Source organism: Pristiophorus japonicus, chromosome 23, assembly GCF_044704955.1.
Source record: "Pristiophorus japonicus isolate sPriJap1 chromosome 23, sPriJap1.hap1, whole genome shotgun sequence".
NCBI classification, from domain to species: Eukaryota; Metazoa; Chordata; class Chondrichthyes; family Pristiophoridae; genus Pristiophorus; species Pristiophorus japonicus.
The window spans coordinates 36,699,157-36,718,155 of record NC_091999.1 but is presented as its reverse complement, the minus strand read 5'-3'; the positions used below and the strand labels follow the sequence as shown (position 1 = coordinate 36,718,155).

Sequence of the window (18,999 nt, the reverse complement as noted above, 5' to 3'; positions counted from 1 at the left end):
CCCAGTGTATGCCTCCACCAGTTGAAGTGCCTTACTCCAGTCCGAGTGCATGCCTCTGCCAGCCGAAGTCCATTAGATGCCTCTCCCAGCCAAAATGCCTTGTCCCAGTCCCAGTATGTGCCTCCAGCAACCAAAGTGCCTAAAAGCAGTCGCAGTTTATGCCTATCCCAGCCAAAGTGCCTTACCCCAGTCCCAGTGCATGCCTCCCCCAGCTGAAGTGCCTTGCCACAGTGTGAGTGCAAGCTACCCCCAGTGAAAGTATTTTACCCCATCCCAGTGCATGCCTCCCCCAACCGTCGTGCCTTACCCCAATCCCAGTGTATCCCTCCCCCAGTTGAAGTGCCTCAGCCCAGTTCCAGTTTATGCCTCCCCCATTTGAAGTGTCTTATTCCAGACCCAGTGTAGCCCTCCCACAGTTGAAGTGCCTTTCCTCCAGTCCCAGGGAATCCCTCCCCCAGTTGAAGTGCCTTACCCCAGTCCCTGTGTATCCCTCCACCAGTTGAAGTGTCTTACTCCACTCCCAGTGTTAGCATCCCCCAGTTGAAGTGCCTTACCCCAGTGCCAGTGTATCCCTCCCTCCGTTGAAGTGCCTTACCCCAGTGCCAGTGTATCTCTCCCTCAGTTGAAGTGCCTTACCCCAGTGCCAGTGTAACCCTCCTTCTGTTGAAGTGCCTTACCCCAGTCCCTGTGTCTGCCTCCCCCAGTTGAAGTACCTTGTTCCTGTCCCAATGTATCCCTCCCCCAGTTGAAGTGCCTTACCCCAGTGCCAGTGTATCCCTCCCTCAGTTGAAGTGCCTTATCCCGGTCCAGTGTATCCCTTCCCCAGTTGAAGTGCCTTACCCCAGTCCCATTATATGCGTCCCCCAGCCGTAGTGCCTTACCCGAGTCCCAGGGTATCCCTCCCCAGCTGAAGTGCCTGAGCCCAGTCCCGGTGTAAGCCTCCCGCAGTTGAAGTGCCTTATTCCAGACCCAGTGTATCCCTCCCACAGTTGAAGTGCCTTTCCTCCAGTCACAGTTTATCGCTCCCCAGCTGAAGTTTCTTACTCCAGTGCCAGTTTATCCCTCCCGCAGTTGAAGTGCCTTACCCCAGTGCAAGTTTATCCCTCCCCCAGTTGAAGTGCCTTACCCCAGTGCATGTTTATCCCTCCCCCAGTTGAAGTGCCTTACCCCAGTCCCAGTATATGCCTCCCCCAGTTGAAGTGCCTTACCCCAGTCCCAGTGCATGCCTCCTCAGCCAAAGTGCCCTACCCCAATCCCAGTATATACCTCCCCCAGCTGTGGTGGCTGAACAGTCCAATATGAGAGCCACTGACTTGTCACAGATGGGACAGATAGTCGTTGAGGGAACGGGTAGGTGGGACTGGTTTGTGTACGCTCTTTCTGCTGCCTGCACTTGATTTCTGCATGCTCTCGGCGTTGAGACTCGAGGTGTTCAGAGAATTACTATCTCCTAAGCCTCATCATCATCATCATAGACAATCCCTCGAAATTGAGGAAGAAATGCTTCCACTCTAAAAGTGAGTTCTCAGGTGATTGTACAGTGCAATATGGGAATTATAGTCACTGTCACTGGTGGGACAGACAGTCGTTGATGGAAAGTCTGGGTGAGGAGTCTGCTTTGCCAGATGCTCCTTCCGCTACCTTCGCTTGTTTTCTGCATGCTCTCGGCGATGAGACTCGATGTGTTCAGTGCCCTCCTGGATGCTCTTCCTTCGCTTATGGTGGACTTTGGCCAGGGATTCCAAGGTGCCTAATATCCTACTGACGATCCCAACCACTAACCCCAATCCTAACAAATAACCACAACCACTAAACACTAAACCCGCGCCCAAACCCAGTCCCGAATCAAAGGTTGTTCACAGGGATCAGTGGAGGAGCTAAAGACCCGATAATGGAAGTATTTCAACAATTATCTTGATGCAAGAAATTCTGCAAGCTATGTTAGTAACAAGAAATTATATCAACAAAACTATTAAATCAGGAAAGACAGTTAAAAAGATCACACATTTCAAAGACGATTACATATAGTAACCACATTCAAAAAGCGTTAAACAATGTACAAAATAATAGATTTCCAGTCTTAAGCAACATAGTTCTTTCAATGGTTGCTTGAAAGGAATGTCATATGAGTGTAATGTCAAACATTTCGGTTCAGTTTCTGACACCCACAAGCCGTATACTCAAAGAGAACAACCTTGGGATTTGATATCATAAAAGATCAACTAGGGGAGAAGTGAAATAATCTACAGTAAGAAAAGGCTTCAAAATGGAACAGTCGGTAACAGAACATTAATTAGTTATTATTATGGAGAAATCAAACATTCGACACACTGTCTTTGAACCAAGCTGATTTATTCAATATTTATAGAAACATAGAAACATAGAAAATAGGTGCAGGAGTAGGCCATTCAGACCTTCGAGCCTGCAATGAGTACATGGCTGAACATGCAACTTCAGTATCCACTTCCTGTTTTCTCACCATACACCTTGATCCCCCTAGTAGTAAGGACTACATCTAATTCCTCTTTCAATATATTTAGTGAATTGGCCTCAACAACTTTCTGTGGTAGAGAATTCCACAGGTTCACCACTCTCTGGCTGAAGAGGTTTCTCCTCATCTCGGTCCTAAATGGCTTACCCTTATCCTAAGACTGTAACCCCTGGTTCTGGACTTCCCCAACATTAATAAGAACATAATAACAAAAGAACATAAGAATTAGGAACAGGAGTGGGCCATCTAGTCCCTCGAGCTTGCTCCGCCACCCAACAAGATCACGGCTGATCTGGCCGTGGACTCAGCTCCACTTACCTGCCCGCTCCCCATAACCCTTAATTACCTGACTGGTTAAAAATCTATCGATCTGTGATTTGAATATATTCAATGAGCTAGCCTCAACTGCTTCCTTGGGCAGAGAATTTCACAGATTCACAACCCTCTGGGAGAACAAATTCCTTTTCAACTCGGTTTAAAATTGGCTTCCCCGTATTTTGAGGCTGTGCCCCCTAGTTCTAGTCTCCCCGACCAGTGGAAACAACCTCTCTGCCTCTATCCTGTCTATCCCCTTCATTATTTTAAATGTTTCTATAAGATCACCCCTCATCCTTCTGAACTCCAACGAGTAAAGACCCAGTCTACTCAATCCATCATCATAAGGTAACCCCCTCTTCTCCGGAATCAGCATCGTGAATCGTCTCTGTACCCCTTCCAAAGTATTCCTTAAGAAAGGTGACCAAAACTGCACGCAGTACTCCAAGTGCGGCCTCACCAATACCCTGTACAGATGCAGCAGTACCTCCCTGCTTTTGTACTCCATCCCTCTCGCAATGAAGGCCAACATTCCATTCGCCTTCCTGATTACCTGCTGCACCTGCAAACCAACTTTTGGGGATTCATGCACGAGGACACCCTCAACTTTGCCATCCTCGCCGGCCGTCCGGACACGCCATGGCGTACCATCTTGCCGTCCGGAGGAGGCGGGGGTCCCCGATGGAGGGCACTCTACGCAGGGGTCCTCCCACTATTCATCGGGGACTTGGCCTGGAGGGTGGTGCACGGAGCAGTGCCGTGCAACAAATTTTTAAGCCGGTTCACGGACTCCCAAGCCGCCTGCAATTTCTGCGGTCTGGAGGAGTCCGTGTTCCATGTTTTTATTGAATGCACGAGGTTGCAGCCCCTGTTCCACTATTTGAAGGGGCTGCTCCTGAAATTCTGGCTGCACTTCAGTCCCACTCTCCTGATCTTTGGGCACCCTGTGCGGAGGGGAGCGGGTAGGTCCGAGGGCCTCCTCGTAGGACTGCTCCTGGGCACGGCCAAGGGTGCCATCAGCCGGTCCAGGCAGCGGGCGGTCGAGGGGGTCGTTCAACCTGACTGCCTGCCTCTCTTCCGCTCTTACATCCGATCCAGGGTGTCCTTGGAGATGGAGCACGCGGTGTCCACCGGTACGCTCGCGGCCTTCCGCGAGAGGTGGGCACCGGAGGGACTGGAGTGCATCATCACGCCCGGCAACCAAATTTTAATTTGATTTTACGTTTTAAAGTTTAATTTGTTTTAATTGCCGGTGTTTTTAGTGTCCCCCTCTCCTTTTATAGGGGGCACTGGAAAAATTTGATTTTAGCGCCAAAAAAAAAAAAAAAAAAAAAAAAAAAAAAAAAAAAAAAACCAAAAAAAAAAAAAACCAAAAAAAAGGGGCTTGAAAATGTCTGCTGTGTCACCCAGGTCGGGTGGCACAGTTTAATGTTGTTTATGTTTTGCAGGTAGACTCCTAAAAGAGTTTCATGCACGAGGACAAGGCCGTGTGGCCTAATGGGAAAGGCGTCTAACTGCGATTGTATCTGTGATATTATCAGATGTTTGCAGGTTCGAGTCCTACCGTGGTCAGTTAATTCGCTGCGTGAACTGTCATGTTCTTTATCCAAAAAGTGTTTCATGCACGAGGACCCCCAGGTCCCTCTGCACTGCAGCATGTTGTAATTTCTCCCCATTCAAATAAAATTCCCTTTTACTGTTTTTTGTCCCAAGGTGGATGAACTCACATTTTCCGACATTGTATTCCATCTGCCAAACCTTAGCCAATTCGCTTAACCTATCTAAATCTCTTTGCAGCCTCTCTGTGTCCTCACACAACCCGCTTTCCCACTAATCGTTGTGTCATCTGCAAATTTTGTTACACTACACTCTGTCCCTTCTTCCAAGTCATCTATGTATATTGTAAACAGTTGTGGTCCCAGCACTGATCCCTGTGGCACACCACTAACCACCGAGTTCCAACCCAAAAAGGACCCATTTAACCCGACTCTCTGCTTTCTGTATGCCAGCCAATTCTCGATCCATGCTAATACATTTCCTCTGAATCCGCGTACATTTATCGTCTGCAGTAACCTTTTGTATGACACCTTATTGCATGCCTTTTGGAAATCTAAATACACCACATCCATCGGTACAACTCTATCCATCATGCTCTTTGTATCCTCAAAGAATTCCAATAAATTAGTTACACGTCATTTCCCCTTCATGAATCCATCTTGTGTCTGCTTGATTGCACTATCCCTATATAAATGTCCCGTTATTTCTTCCTTAATGATAGCTTCAAGCATTTTCCCCACTACAGATGTTAAACGAATCGGCCTATAGTTACCGGCTTTTTGTCAGCCCCCTTTTTTAAACAGAGGCGTTACATTAGCTGCTTTCCAATCCGATGGCACCTCCGCAGAATCCAGAGAATTTTGGTAGATTATAACGAAAGCATTTGCTATAACTTCCGCCATCTCTTTTAATACCCTGGGATGCATTTCATCAGGACCAGGGGACGTGTCTACCGTGAGTCCCATTAGCCTGCCCAGCACTACCCCACTAGTGAAAGTGATTATCTCAAGGTCCTCTCTTCCCACATTCCCGTGACCAGCAATTTTTGGCATGGTTTTTGTGTCTTCCACTGTGAAGACCGAAGCAAATTAATTGTTTAAGGTCTCAGCCATTTCCACATTTCCCATTATTAAATCCCCTTTCTCATCTTCTCAGGGACCAACATTTACTTTAGACAGTCTTTTCCATTTTATATATCTGTGAAAGCTTTTACTATCTGTTTTTATGTTTTGCACAAGTTTACATTCGTAATCTATCTTCCCCTTCTTTATTCCTTTCTTAGTCATTCTTTGCTGTCGTTTAAAATTTTCCCAATCTTCTAGTTTCCCACTAATCTTGGCCACCTTATACGCATTGGTTTTTAATTTGATACTCTCCTTTATTTCCTTGGTTATCCCCGGCTGGTTATCCCTTCTCTTACCACCCTTCTTTTTCATTGGAATATATTTTTGTTGAGCACTATGAAAGAGCTCCTTAAAAGTCCTCCACTGTTCCTCAATTGTGCCACCGTTTAGTCTCTGTTCCCAGTCTACTTTAGCCAACTCTGCCCTCATCCCACTCTAGTCCCCTTTGTTTAAGCATAGTACGTTCGTTTGAGGCACGACTTCCTCACCCTCAATCTGTATTACAAAATTAACCATACTGTGATCACTCATTCCGAGAGAATCTTTTACTAGGATATCGTTTATTATTCCTGTCTCATTACACAGGACCAGATCTAAGATAGCTTGCTCCCTTGTAGGTTCTGTAACATACTGTTCTAAGAAACAATCCCGTATGCATTCTATGAATTCCTCCTCAAGGCGACCCCGTGTGATTTGATTTGACCAATCAATATGTAGGTTAATATCCCCCATGATTACTGCTGTTCCTTTTTCACATGCCTCCATTATTCCCTTGATTATTGTCCACCTCACCGTGAAGTTATTATTTGGGGGCCTATAAACTACGCCCATCAGTGACTTTTTCCCCTTACTATCTCTAATCTCCACTCACAATGATTCAACATTTTGTTCATTAGAGCCAATATCATCTCTCACAACTGCCCTGATATCATCCTTTATTAACAGAGCTAACACACCTCCTTTCCTTTCTTGTCTATCTTTCCGAATTGTCAGATACCCCTGCATGTTTAATTCCCAGTCTTGGCCACCCTGTAACCACGTTTCTGTAATGGCCACCAAATCACACCCATTTGTAATGCTTTGTGCTGTCAACTCATTTACATTATTTCGAATACTTCGTGCGTTTTAGTAGAGATTTTTAATACTAGTTTTTAAACCATGATTTTTTAGTTTTGACGCCTCCTGCAGCCCCTTTATATTCATACATATTGTCCCTTCTTATCACCTTGTGGTTTACACTTCCACCAGTGCTAATCTGCTTTGTTGCCTCCTGGCTTTTGCATTCTTTCTTGGAGTTCTGTTCATCTGAGCTCTCACCCACTCTAACTAGCTCAGAGACCCCTCCTGGGTTCCCAACACACTGCCAAGCGAGTTTAAAGCCCTCCCAACTGTACTGTCAAAATCACCCGTGAGAACATTGGTCCCGTCGCTCTAGAGGTGTATCCTGTCCCGACTTGTACAAGTCCCACCTTCTCCAGAAGCGGTCCCAATTGTTCAGGAAACTAAAGCCCTCCCTCTTGCACCAACGGGAGAGTCGAGAGCACCAGCTCCAACTGTCGCAGGAGAGAGAGTGGAGAGCACCAGCTCCAAGTATCACAGGACGAGAGAGTGGAAAGCACCAGCTCCAACTGTCGCAGGATAGAGAGAGGAGAGCACCAGTTCAAACTATCACAGGACATTAATATAGAACATTAATCTCCAGCGCAGATATAGGGGTTATTAAGATCAGCAGAAACAAACAATAACTGCCAGAATGAATATGGTTCAATGCCCAATGCAATCCCAGTAAATCCTGTTCTATTCACCAACGCAGTATTGCAATGGCGGCGTATTTACCCAATATGCAGCACGGGCAAGAAAATGCCGAACCCAGACTTCAGGAGTTCAGTGCGCAGGCGCGTGTCCTGGCTGTGTTTGGAGCATGCGCGGCGAATGTAGTGGCGAAGGAGAAATGGGGAACATGCCCTCCGCAGAAGCGCTCAATTTGAGCGGGTGGAGGGGAGCAATGGACCAGCGGGTGGCGCGGGAGGCTTCATAAACCAGCGATGCCCGCCGCCAGCCCGGAATAAAAACCGGAATATCGGCGGTTGCAGCTTCGGGTCTTTTTTTCCGGTCAAAGGCCCAGTCTAACGGCGGCCATCTTTGTGCAGGAAGCCGGGTTCTGCGCTCCGCCTTCTTGATTTGGTGAGTCGCACCACGCATGCGCGGCCATCTTGGTTCAGGAACAAAGTGAGCGATGTCATTGTCTGTTTCCAACCGGGTCCCAGTGGGTAAAGTTTTTTTCAGATATTTTATTCTCACTCTCCACACCTCGAATTTCTCAACATCTCCCCTAAAGGCGATGCTGAGTACCGACCTTATGGTTTAAGTCCTACATAATTGTAACAGAGAAGGCCCAGAAATATTCACTCCTTGGGTTCGAATTCCCATGTTCAGTCCCAGGGTTAGAATCCCCATCTCATCATTATCATAGGCAGTCCCTCGGAATCGAGGAAGACTTGCTTCCACTCCTGAAGTGAGTTTATTGGCGGCTGCACAGTCGAATACGAGAGCCACAGATTCTGTCACAGGTGGGACAGATAGTCGTTGAGGGAAGTGGTGGGAGGGACTGGTTTGCCGCACGCTCTTTCCGCTGCCTGCGCTTGATTTCTGCATGCTCTCTGCATTGAGACTCGAGGTGCTCAGCGCCCTCCCGGAAGCACTTCCTCCACTTAGGGCGGTCTTTGGCCAGGGACTCCTCGGTGTCAGTGGGGATGTTGCACTTTATCAGGGAGGCTTTGAGGGTGTCCTTGCAACGTTTCCGCTGCCCACCTTTGGCTCGTTTACCATGAAAGACCTCCGCATAGAGCACTTGCTTCGGGAGTCTCATGTCTGGCATGAAAACTAATTTGCCTGCCCAGCGGAGCTGATCGAGTGTGGTCAGTGCTTCAATGTTGGGGATGTTATCCTAGATTAGCACGCTGATGTTGATGTGTCTGTCGTCCCAGGGGATTTGTAGGATCTTGCAGAGACATCGTTGGTGATATATCTCCAGCGACTTGAGGTGTCTACTGTACATAGTCCATGTCTTGAGCCATTCAGGATGGTAGGTATTACTACAGCCCTGTAGACCATGAGCTTGGTGGTAGCATTGAAGGCCTGGTCTTTGAGCACTCTTTTCCTCCGCTGGCTGAAGGATGCACTGCCGCACTGGAGGTGGTGTTGAATCTCATCATCAATGTCGGCTTTTGTTGATAAGACGCTCCCGAGGTATGGGAAATGCTCCATGTTGTCGAGGGCCATGCCATGGATCTTGATGACTGGGTGGCAGTGTTGTGCATCGAGTACAGGCTGGTGGATGATCTTTGTCTTATGGATATTTAGCGTAAGGCCCATGCTTTCGTGTTCCTCAGTAAATACATCAACTATATCCTGGAGTTCAGCCTCAGAATGTGCACAGACGCAGGCGTTGTCCACATACTGTAGCTCAACAACAGAGGTTGGGGTTATCTTGGACTTTGTACCAGAGGGGGCAAAGATTAAACAGCTTCCTGCTGGTTCTGTAGTTTTGTTCCATTGTTGACTGTGAGTTAGAGCATGGCAGTGAGGAAGATTGAGAAGAGGATGGGAGCGATGACGCAGCCCTGTTTGACCCCGGTCCGGACGTGGATTGGGTCTGTAATGGATCAGTTGGTAAGGATTATGGCCTGCATGTCGTCGTGGAGCAGGTGAAGGATGTTGACAAATTTTTGAGGGCATCCGAAATGGAGGAGGATGCTCCATAGAGCCTCATGGTTTACAGTGACAAATCTCTTTGGAAGGTTGAAACAGCCCATGTATCACAGTTGGCGCTGGTCCCTGCATTTTTCCTGCAGCTGTCGCGCTGCAAAGATCATGTCCGATGTGCCCCGTGGGGCACTGTGACTCCAGGAGGAGCTCCTCAGCCACAGGGAGAAGACGGTTGAAGAGGACCCTGGCAAAAACTTTCCCAGTGGCTGATTAGCAGGGAGATTCCTCTGTAGATGCTGCAGTTGGACTTGCCCCCCTTTTTTAAAGATGGTCACGATCACTGCATCTCTGTGATCTCCCGTCATGCTCTCCTCCCTCCAGATGAGCGAGATGAGGCCATGCATTAGCGCCTCAGTAGGGATTCCATCCGCTCCCTTAGCCTTGTTGTTCTTGAGCTGTCTTATGGCTTTTCCTACCTCGTGCAACGTTGTTGTTTCACTGAAGTGGGGGCGGATCGCATGCTGTGGGATGGAGTCGAGAACACTCGAGTCAAAGTCAGAATCTCGATTGAGGAGATCTTCGAAGTGCTCCTTCCAGCGGGCCTCGACAACCTCGGTGTACTTGATGAGTGTTTCCCCATTCTTGGCCAGCAGTGGGGTGGTGCCTTGGGAGTTTGAACCGTAGGTGGCCTTGACTGATATGAAGAATCCTCGCACATCATGGCTGTTGGCCAGTTATTGTATCTCCTGTGCTTTCTCCATCCACCATCTGTTCTTTAGGTCTCAGGTTTTTTGTTGGATCTCAGCTTTGAGCCGCCTGTAATGTTGCTTTGCTGCTCCTGAGTTGGGTTGCTGCTTGAGGCTCAGAAATATTAATTCTTGGATCACCTGATAATTCTCATCAAACCAGTCCTGGTGTGTTCTGGTTGAATGACCAAGTGTCTCTGCACAGGCACTGGTTATGGATGCCTGGAGGGCAGACCAAGCGCTGTGGGCATTCAGCATCTCAGCGTCATCAAGACACGACAGGTTAGCTCTGAAGCGTTGGCTGTATAGGGCTCTCTTAGCTGGGTCTTTAAGTGCCCCGGCATTGACTTTCTTGTGGCACTGCTTCTGCTGTCCCCTCCGCTTTGGGGCTATGTTAATGTCGATGATGGATCAGGCGGTCGTCCGTCCAGCAGTCGTCAGCTCCTGTCATGGCGCGGGTGATTCGCACACCCTCACGATCCCTGGCTCGGACGATGACATAGTCGAGCAGGTGCCAGTGTTTGGAGCGAAGGTGTTGCCACGATGCCTTCTATTTGTCCCTCTGGTGGAACAAGGTGTTGGTGATGAGAAGTTCATGTTCTTGACAGTTTGTCAGGATTAGGGTACCACTGGAGTTGGCCTTCCCTACCCCCTCACTGCCAATCATGCCTCCCCAGAGGACTGTGTCTTTGTCGACCCTGGCGTTGAAGTCACCTAAGAGGTTCAGTTTGTCACCTGCAGGGACGCAGGACAGGGATGTTTCGAGGTTGGAATAAAAACCCTCTTTGGTCTCCTCTATTGAATCGACTGTTGGGGCATACGCACCGATGACTGTTGCGCATTGGTTCCGGAATAGAAAATAGGTGCAGGAGCAGGCCATTCAGCCCTTCTAGCCTGCACCGCCATTCAATGAGTTCATGGCTGAACATGAAACTTCAGTACCCCCTTCCTGCTTTCTCGCCATAACCCTTGATCCCCCGAGTAGTAAGGACTTCATCTAACTCCCTTTTGAATATATTTAGTGAATTGGCCTCAACTACTTTCTGTGGTCGAGAATTCCACAGGTTCACCACTCTCTGGGTGAAGAAGTTTGGGTGAGTTGAAGAGTCAAGAGGCGTTTGTTAACCCCACAGGGGGTGTCCTTGCGGCTGTCGACCAGCTCCTTTTGATGGCGAAGCCGACTTTATGAAGGTGGAGTTCTTCCTCTCTTTTCTTTTCCAGAAAAAGGTGTAACCTCCATCTTGTTCCTTGAGCTGGCCTTCCCCTGCCTGCCGGATCTCGCTTAGGGTGGCGATGTCGATGTCAAAGCTTCTATGTTCCCGGGCAATTATGATGGTGTGGCATTCTGGCCTGTTGCTGTTGGAGTTGTACAATGGAAGTCCTGACGTTTCAGGTCCATACCTTCATGTTAACGGAGTGGAAGATGCCTGTGTGTGAGTTCATTTAACGTGGGGTGGCATAGCTGAGCAAGGTCTTGGTCCAGTGGCAAGGGATCCAAGACGACTGGAGACCAGGCACTTCTGTATGAGCCTAATTGCCGAAGGTGAAATGTTGGCTGCAAGCTCGGTGCTGAGTTACACCCTTGTTGGTAAGTGGTCCGAGGCTTGGTTCGGGGCAGGCATTAGGAAGTCAGTTGTCCGCTGGAGTTCCAAGTGGGAGGCCAGCAAGGAGTAGGAGGGTGAAAGAATCATAGCCAGGCCACCAGCCATCGATGAGGAGAGACATGTAGGCCCGCTGCTGGAGGGATGAAAACCCGCCGCTGGAGGGATGTAGGCCCGCCGCAGGAGGGACCGGGTGATGTCACGGTCGCCGGGTCGGAGGCACACCTGCTTGCTGGGCGTCGTCGTGAGTAATCTGGTTTCAAATGGCTGAAAATGATGCTAATAAAACACACCAAACTATTTTCTATTTAGATTGGGGTACAGTATTCAATTGCTTAATAAAACATTTTTAAAATAAAATTATTCTTAAACGTTCCTCCACGTTGTTTAAAAGTTTCTTCAGAAGTTTTAAAATTTTCTCCCAAAGTTTTAAAAAAGGTTTTCCAAGTTATTTAAAATTTTCTCCAGAGGTTTCAAAAATTTCCCCAAGTTGTTTAAAAGTTTCTATTGAAGTTTTAAAAATTTTCACAAGTTGATTAAAAGTTTAAAATGAAAGTCAGTAGTAAGCTACCTGCCTTCATAGTGTTCCATGGTGCTGCCATCCCTCTGCAGCTGCACAAAGCCCTGGCTAGACCACACCTGGAGCACTGCGGGGAAGTAGAGGCTCAGTCATCTCTGAAGGGGGCCCGAATGCCTGGACACCATGTACATTCCCAGTGTTAGAATCCCCATGTACAATGCCAGCGTTAGAATCCCCATATACCGTCCCATAGTTAGATTCCCCATGTACTCTCCTAGGGTTAGAATGCCCACATACTCGCTCAGGGATAAAATCCCCATGTACAGTCCCAGGGTTAGAATCCCCATTTACAGTGCCTGGGCTAGATCCCCCATGTATGGTCCCAGGGTTAGAATCCCCATGTATTCTCCCAATGTTAGAATGCCCAAGTACTCTCCCAGGGTTCGAATCCCCATGTGCAGTCCCAGGATTGGAATCCCAATGTACAGTCTCGGGTTTGGAATCCTGTGACGACACAGATGAAGAGAAAAATTGAGGCCTTGAATCTGAGTTGGGGAAAAATCATAGAAACATGATTAAATTTCTATCCTAAACTATTTGAAATCAAATCAAATGAATTTTTGCAATTAACACATTACTTTCATGCCAAATGGGAAACAAGTGAAGTGTGGGCTGTGCAGGACTGTTTGCGCCCGGTTACACGGCATGTCCCTGGCTCTCCACTGTAAATGCACTTCTTTAGGTTCACAGTCTCATTGACACATCCAACTGACTAGATGGACATCGCCCTTTAAAGCACATCAGAGAAATATCAGCATTTGATGTTTAATTTGCTAAACCTTTATAAAACACTGGTAAGGCCTCAGCTGGAGAATTGTGTTCAAGTTTGGGCTCCAAACTTTCATAATGATGGCAAGCTTTTAGAGAAGGTGCAGAAGGAATGGTACCAGGGAGATGGGACTTCCGTGATGTGGAGAGCCTGGTGAAGTTTTCTCCAGAGAGCAGGAAAGGGTAAAAGGAGATTTGATGGAGATGTACAAAATTATGAACGATTTAGATAGAGTAAATATGGAGAAAGTGTTTCCAGTGGCATGAGGGAAAGTAACCAGAGGAGCCAAACTTCCGATGATTGGCAAAATAACGAGAGTTGAGATGTGGGATCATTTGTTACTCAGCAAATTGTTCCAATCCAGATTGAACGGTCTGAAAGGGTGGTGGAAGCAGATTGAATTATAACTTTTAAAAGGGAATTGGATAAATACTTGCTGGGAAAAATATATCTAGTAATGGGTAAAGTGCAGAGGAGTGAGACTCATTGAACAGCTCCACCAAAGAGCCGGCACAGACAGGATGGGCTGCATGGCCTCCTGTGCCGTACTCTCTGTGATAATGGCAGATGATCTTACCCAGAGTGCTCCGCCTGGCAGAATACACCCTATCTCCATCAGCAGGGGGGCAACGTGGGTAGGCCTGGTCCCTGGAGAGCCGGGGACTGATTGGAGCGAGCATGGCATCAGCATCACCAAATGTGGCTCTCAGGCGCCAGGCAACACCGAGTGTGACTCTCAGTCCCGGGCAGCACCGATTGTGGCTCCCAGGCCTCATGCAACAGGCCCCATGCATCATAGAGTGCGGCACTCAGGCCCCGGTCAACACCGAGAGTGGCTCTCAGGCCCCGGGCAACACCGATTGCGGCTCTCAGCCTGCGTGTCAAAGCCTCCGGGCCCGGCACCAGCAAACCCCAGGGGCAGTGCCTCCCCCACACCATGAAATACAGCATGCCCAGCAATTCCCAGCCGCTCCGTATCAGGGTGTGTGCTGGATGCGGAAGTCACTCCCTGGTCTCCTGAACAGTATAGTATTCGGCATCCCTTGAATCGAGGATGACCCACTTCCACACCAAAAAGTGATGAGTTCACAGATGTTTCAATATGAGACTTGATATTCCAGGTCCCGAACTACATATTGAAGGGTGGGAGATGCCTGTGCGTGGATTCTTTTAACGCGTGTGTCCGTTGCACACCAGCCACCACACGGGCTGGACAGAGTGAGGTCTTGGTCCAGTGGCAAAGGTTAACCAAGACGACTGGAGACCAAGTTTCGCTGCGCAGACCTGGGGCACATACTCCTACTGCCCATAGATCGCAGTGTGGTCTGGCCCATGCTGTCCCTGGGCCCTTGCCTATCCCGGGCCCCGAACTCGCGCCTCTTGTTGCCCCAATCTCTCCGCCCCAAACTCTTGTCTCTTGTGGGGCCCAATCTCTCCGCCCCGAACTCTCGCCTTTCGTGGGCCCCAATCTCTTCCCCCCCTGAACTCTCGCCTCTCGTGGGGCCCAATCTCACCGCCCTGAACGCTCGCCGCTTGTGGGCCCCAATCTCACCGCTCCGATCCCTCACCTCTCCTGGGCCCCAATCTCTCCGCCCTGAACTCTCATCTCTCCTTGGCCCCAATCTCTCCTCCCCGAACACTCACCTCTCCTTGGCCCCAATCCCTCCATTTCGAACACTCACCTCTCCTTGGCCCCAATCTCTCCATTCCGAACTCTTCCCTCTCCTTGGCCCGAATCTCTCAGCCCCCAACTCTCGCCTCTTGTGGGCCACAATCTCTCAGCCCCGATCTCCCGGTGCTACTCCACTCCGACCTCACCACTCCTCTGCTGCTTGCCGCACCACCTGCTGTACATGGGCCATTCTGATGATCCTGTCCATGCTCCAATCGCTGACCTGGATTCCGGTACAAAGCCAAATCTAGAATCTCAAGTCTACAAATCAATGGCAATTTAGAATAAATCGCCTCTCAACTATGCTGCAAATATTAGGAAGACGCTTTGGATACCTGGTCTCCTGTGTGGGTCTGTTTGTTGCATCTGTTTGAGCTGGAGTGGAGATGGAGGAGAAGCTGCTAGGTTTCACCCCCAATATTTCTGTGCCCAGTGGGACCAACAATTCCCCATGTGGGGCTGTCAATGGAGGCGGGTTCCCTTTCCTGAAGGACATTAATGAACCAGTTAGGTTTTACCACAAACTGCAGCTTTCATGGTTACTATTTCTAGTGCTGGTGCCAGAAATTACCAAGTTCATTAAGCTCAATTTCTCAAAGTGCCTTTGTGTTTTTGTGGGATCTCTCTCATCCACCCTTTTTCTTGACTGAAATTCACTTTACAGGGTATTAAAAGGGGAGGCTTTATCGACCGGAGGCTCAAACATCACATTAACATCTGACGAAGTCACTCGATTCATCGGGAATGGAATATCATCCAGCAACTATGGATGCAAAAAGCACTGTTCATAGCGGGGAGAAAGTGTACACATGCTCTGTGTGTGGACAAGGCTTCAGCCGATCATCCAACCTGGAGAGACACAAGCGCAGTCACACTGGGGAGAAACTGTGTAAATGTGGGGACTGTGGGAAACGTTTCAACTACCTGTCCCAGCTGGAAACACACCAGCGAGTTCACACTGGGGAGAGGCCATTCACCTGCTCTGAGTGTCAGGAGGGATTCACTCAGTCATCCAACCTGCTGATACATCAGCGAATTCACACTGGGGAGAGGCCGTTCACCTGTTCCGTGTGTGGGAAGGGATTCACTCAGTCATCCGCCCTGCTGACACACCAGCGAATTCACACTGGGGAGAGGCCGTTCAGCTGCTCTGAGTGTGGGAAGGGATTCAATGAGTCATCCAACCTGCTGGCGCACCAGCGAATTCACACCGGGGAGAGGCCGTTCACCTGCTATGAGTGCGGGAAGGGATTCATTCAGTCATCGCACCTGTTGAGGCACGAGCGAGTTCACACTGGGGAGAGGCCATTCACCTGCTCTGAGTGTGGGAAGGGATTCACTCGGTCATCCCATCTGTTGAGGCACCAGCGAATTCACACTGGGGAGAGGCCATTCACTTGCTCTGAATGTGGGAAGGGATTCACTCAGTCATCCCATCTGTTGAGGCACCAGCGAGTTCACAAATGTTTGTAGAGGTTGGATGATGCTGTTATTGCTGCTGTTAATCACAACCCGACTGAACCATGTTCATTCTGACAATTGGGGTTTGTTTCCGCTGATGAAAATTCCTTTAACTGGACAGGAGTTTAATATTCGAGATATAGACAAATAAATTCGTGTTGCTTTCAACACATTGCTGCAGGCTTTTCTCTTTCCCACCCGAGTGTTTAGCATCACCTGGCTGGAGCTCAGAGAGGACAATCTGGGGGGAGGATCATATGGGTGAAGAACTTCAGCATGGGCACAGTCCTTCAGGGTCATACTGAGAGCGGCAAATGCACTTTGTTCTTTCTCATCTCTCTTCACTGACAGCAACCCGTGCGGGTAAATCTTGACAGTGTAAGGTGCGGATGATATCCACCCAAGGGGGTTAAAAGAGCTGGGACGGGTGCTCTGCCAGCCTCTTGCCCATATCGCCAACAGCTCAGTAGATTCATGGGTTGTTCCCTGAGATTGGAAGGTAACACATGTAGTTCCCATTTTTCAATTGTGCACAAGTCAGAGCTCGGAAACTGAAGGTCCATCAACGTGACCTCGATCACTGGGAAGGTGCTTGAAGGGATCCAGAGAGATGCAGTTTTCCATCATGTGGAAAGTGAAGGGGCCATTAGAGATACTGAACATGGATTCCGGTAAACATGGTCACGTCTTACAAACTAGCTTGAGTTTGTAAAGAAGTTGTTAGTTTGGTGGATGGGGGAATCCGGTTGACATTGTCTACCTCAGGGTGTCAAACTCATTTTCGAGGGTGGGCCTGATCTAATATCCTGGCACTTGGCATGGGACACATTCAGCAAAAGCCATTAAAATAGGAATAATTGAAGATAAACTACATCAGAATTTACATTTAGATTTTATTTACTGCCGCTGCTCCTGATCCCTGGCACCTCTCAGCTTGAGCATTCATGAACGAACCCTGCTCAAACCATAAGCACAAGGATATCGGTGCATGGTTCTGCCTGTGACCACAAGGCTGTGTCACTGCCACATCAGATACCGTTTCCTTGTTTCACATCTCCATGCAAACATCATCTCTTCACACATCCCCTTGCTACTCAATTGCAGCAGACATGAGCAAGGACGTGATGCTTATTAAAATACATATTTCATTACAGCAAAGGTTACACTGGGAGAAATGTTCAGTTATTTTCCATTACAGGCCAAATTCCGGACAAACCAGCAGCACATTGGCACCTGAACAGTGTCTCATCGGCCTACAGGCTTTTATTAAATAGATTTTCTGCCTGGATATAAACTTAAACCAGCATTGCAGCGTGATGCTCTATTCACACATTGAAAGTGAGAGAGATGCTGTGGGGCACACGCTAAGTCTAGCAGCTGAAAGTGATTGACAGACTGGGTTTTGTGTTTAGTGATCCGGGCGTGTTACCAATACCAGCAAAGATGAAGCCCATGGAATAAAAGGGACAGTGGATACTGTCTCACTGTGAGCGAGTCAGAATGAGAAGCTTGAACAACAGCCGAATTTTCACAAATGCAGACCTCACCAGACCAAAGGACATTGGTGGTGTTTAATGGGCTGTTTCTGTCACTGGGCTACACGAGACTATTTGTGACAGAAGGAAAGCGGGTCACAGGAAACAACCAGTTTACCGGCCTGCCCAGGGCCCACTCTGACCCCCACCTTCTCTCTCTCACTATTGATGGACACTGCTGCAGTAATTCTGACCTTTTCTCTCTTGTCCCTCCTACACCCCTAATACACGGCCCGACACAATCTCCCTCCCACTACATCCTCACTGTGCTGGAATCCACACCAGTCTCCCCATCTGCTCCTTTTTCTCTCCCTGGATCCTGAAACTACAGAACTTACTGATCCCTCCTGAAGTCTTCAGGCTCTAAAACTGAAGATTGATGGCCCTCAGTCCTCACTCCTTGAATTACCTCCCCTTCTCTCCTCCTCTTTCCCCCTTGGTTGTGATCCACACTCTGGTCCTTGGGCCTTCCCCGGGGATTCTCAGTATGAACAGGGGGATGTGTGTTGAGACAGGATGTCCCAGCTCTCCACCTTTAAAGGGACAAGGAGAGGACCAGCTGGGCTGGATGGCCCTGCTTGATGACATCACTGCAGTGCCTAGCAACCACCCTCACTGAGCCCTGCTCATTATGGGCTGGGTTGAGCTCAATGCTGTTACAGGAAGGGAAACAGGAGCAGGATTCGAGCCATGTGGAGCCCAGGATTAATGGGGAGAGGTACAGGATCAATTTCTACCTTATTGAGCGAGACATGTCAGTGTCCCTGGCACTCCCTGTCCCTCAGTATCTGTGTCGGGGAGCGAACGATAGGTTCACTCTGTATCTGACCCGTGCTGTGCCCGACTGGAGTATATTTGATGCTGACATGGGCTGCTCAGCTCGATGAGCACAACATTTAACCCAAAGATGGTCAGATAAACCCATCAGCTTCTCCCCTGGACACAGGTCCTGAAGGACAGGGAGTGTCTCTATTAATTTGGCTGGTGTCCTTGATCAAATTTAAACACCTCATCTCTTTTTAAAAATTTGTTCATGGGATGTGGGTGTCACCTCTCACCTCTCATTCTTCCAAACGCTGGAGAATATCGGCCTGGTCTACTCAATCTCTGATAGGACAATCCCCCCATCCCAGGAATCAGTCTGATGAATCTTCATTGCACTCCCTCTATAGCAAGTTTAACTTTCTTTAAAAGCACCTGAAGGTAACAATGATGTAATTTACTGTGTTCTGTAAGCAATTGCCATTTTGTTTTATTTTTTCTGCACTGTATTGTGTTTAGTTAATAAAATATTGGTCCGAATTAAATTGGAGTTATTAAAATTAACTAAGCTATGTTTTATTCAAGGTCAATAATGATAGCTTTACGAATAATTTCTGCTGTTTTAACGGATTTTTAATTCCGAAGGAAGTTTTCAAGTTCCAAACTTAAAAAAAAGAA

The 18,999-nt window shown here is 48.4% G+C and overlaps 1 pseudogene; it reads left to right on the top strand.

Moving 5' to 3' along the window:
- Nucleotides 1-15,946, top strand: part of LOC139235643 (zinc finger protein 420-like) — a 122,278-nt pseudogene extending 106,332 nt beyond the window's left edge.
- Nucleotides 15,947-18,999: the final 3,053 nt, after the last annotated feature.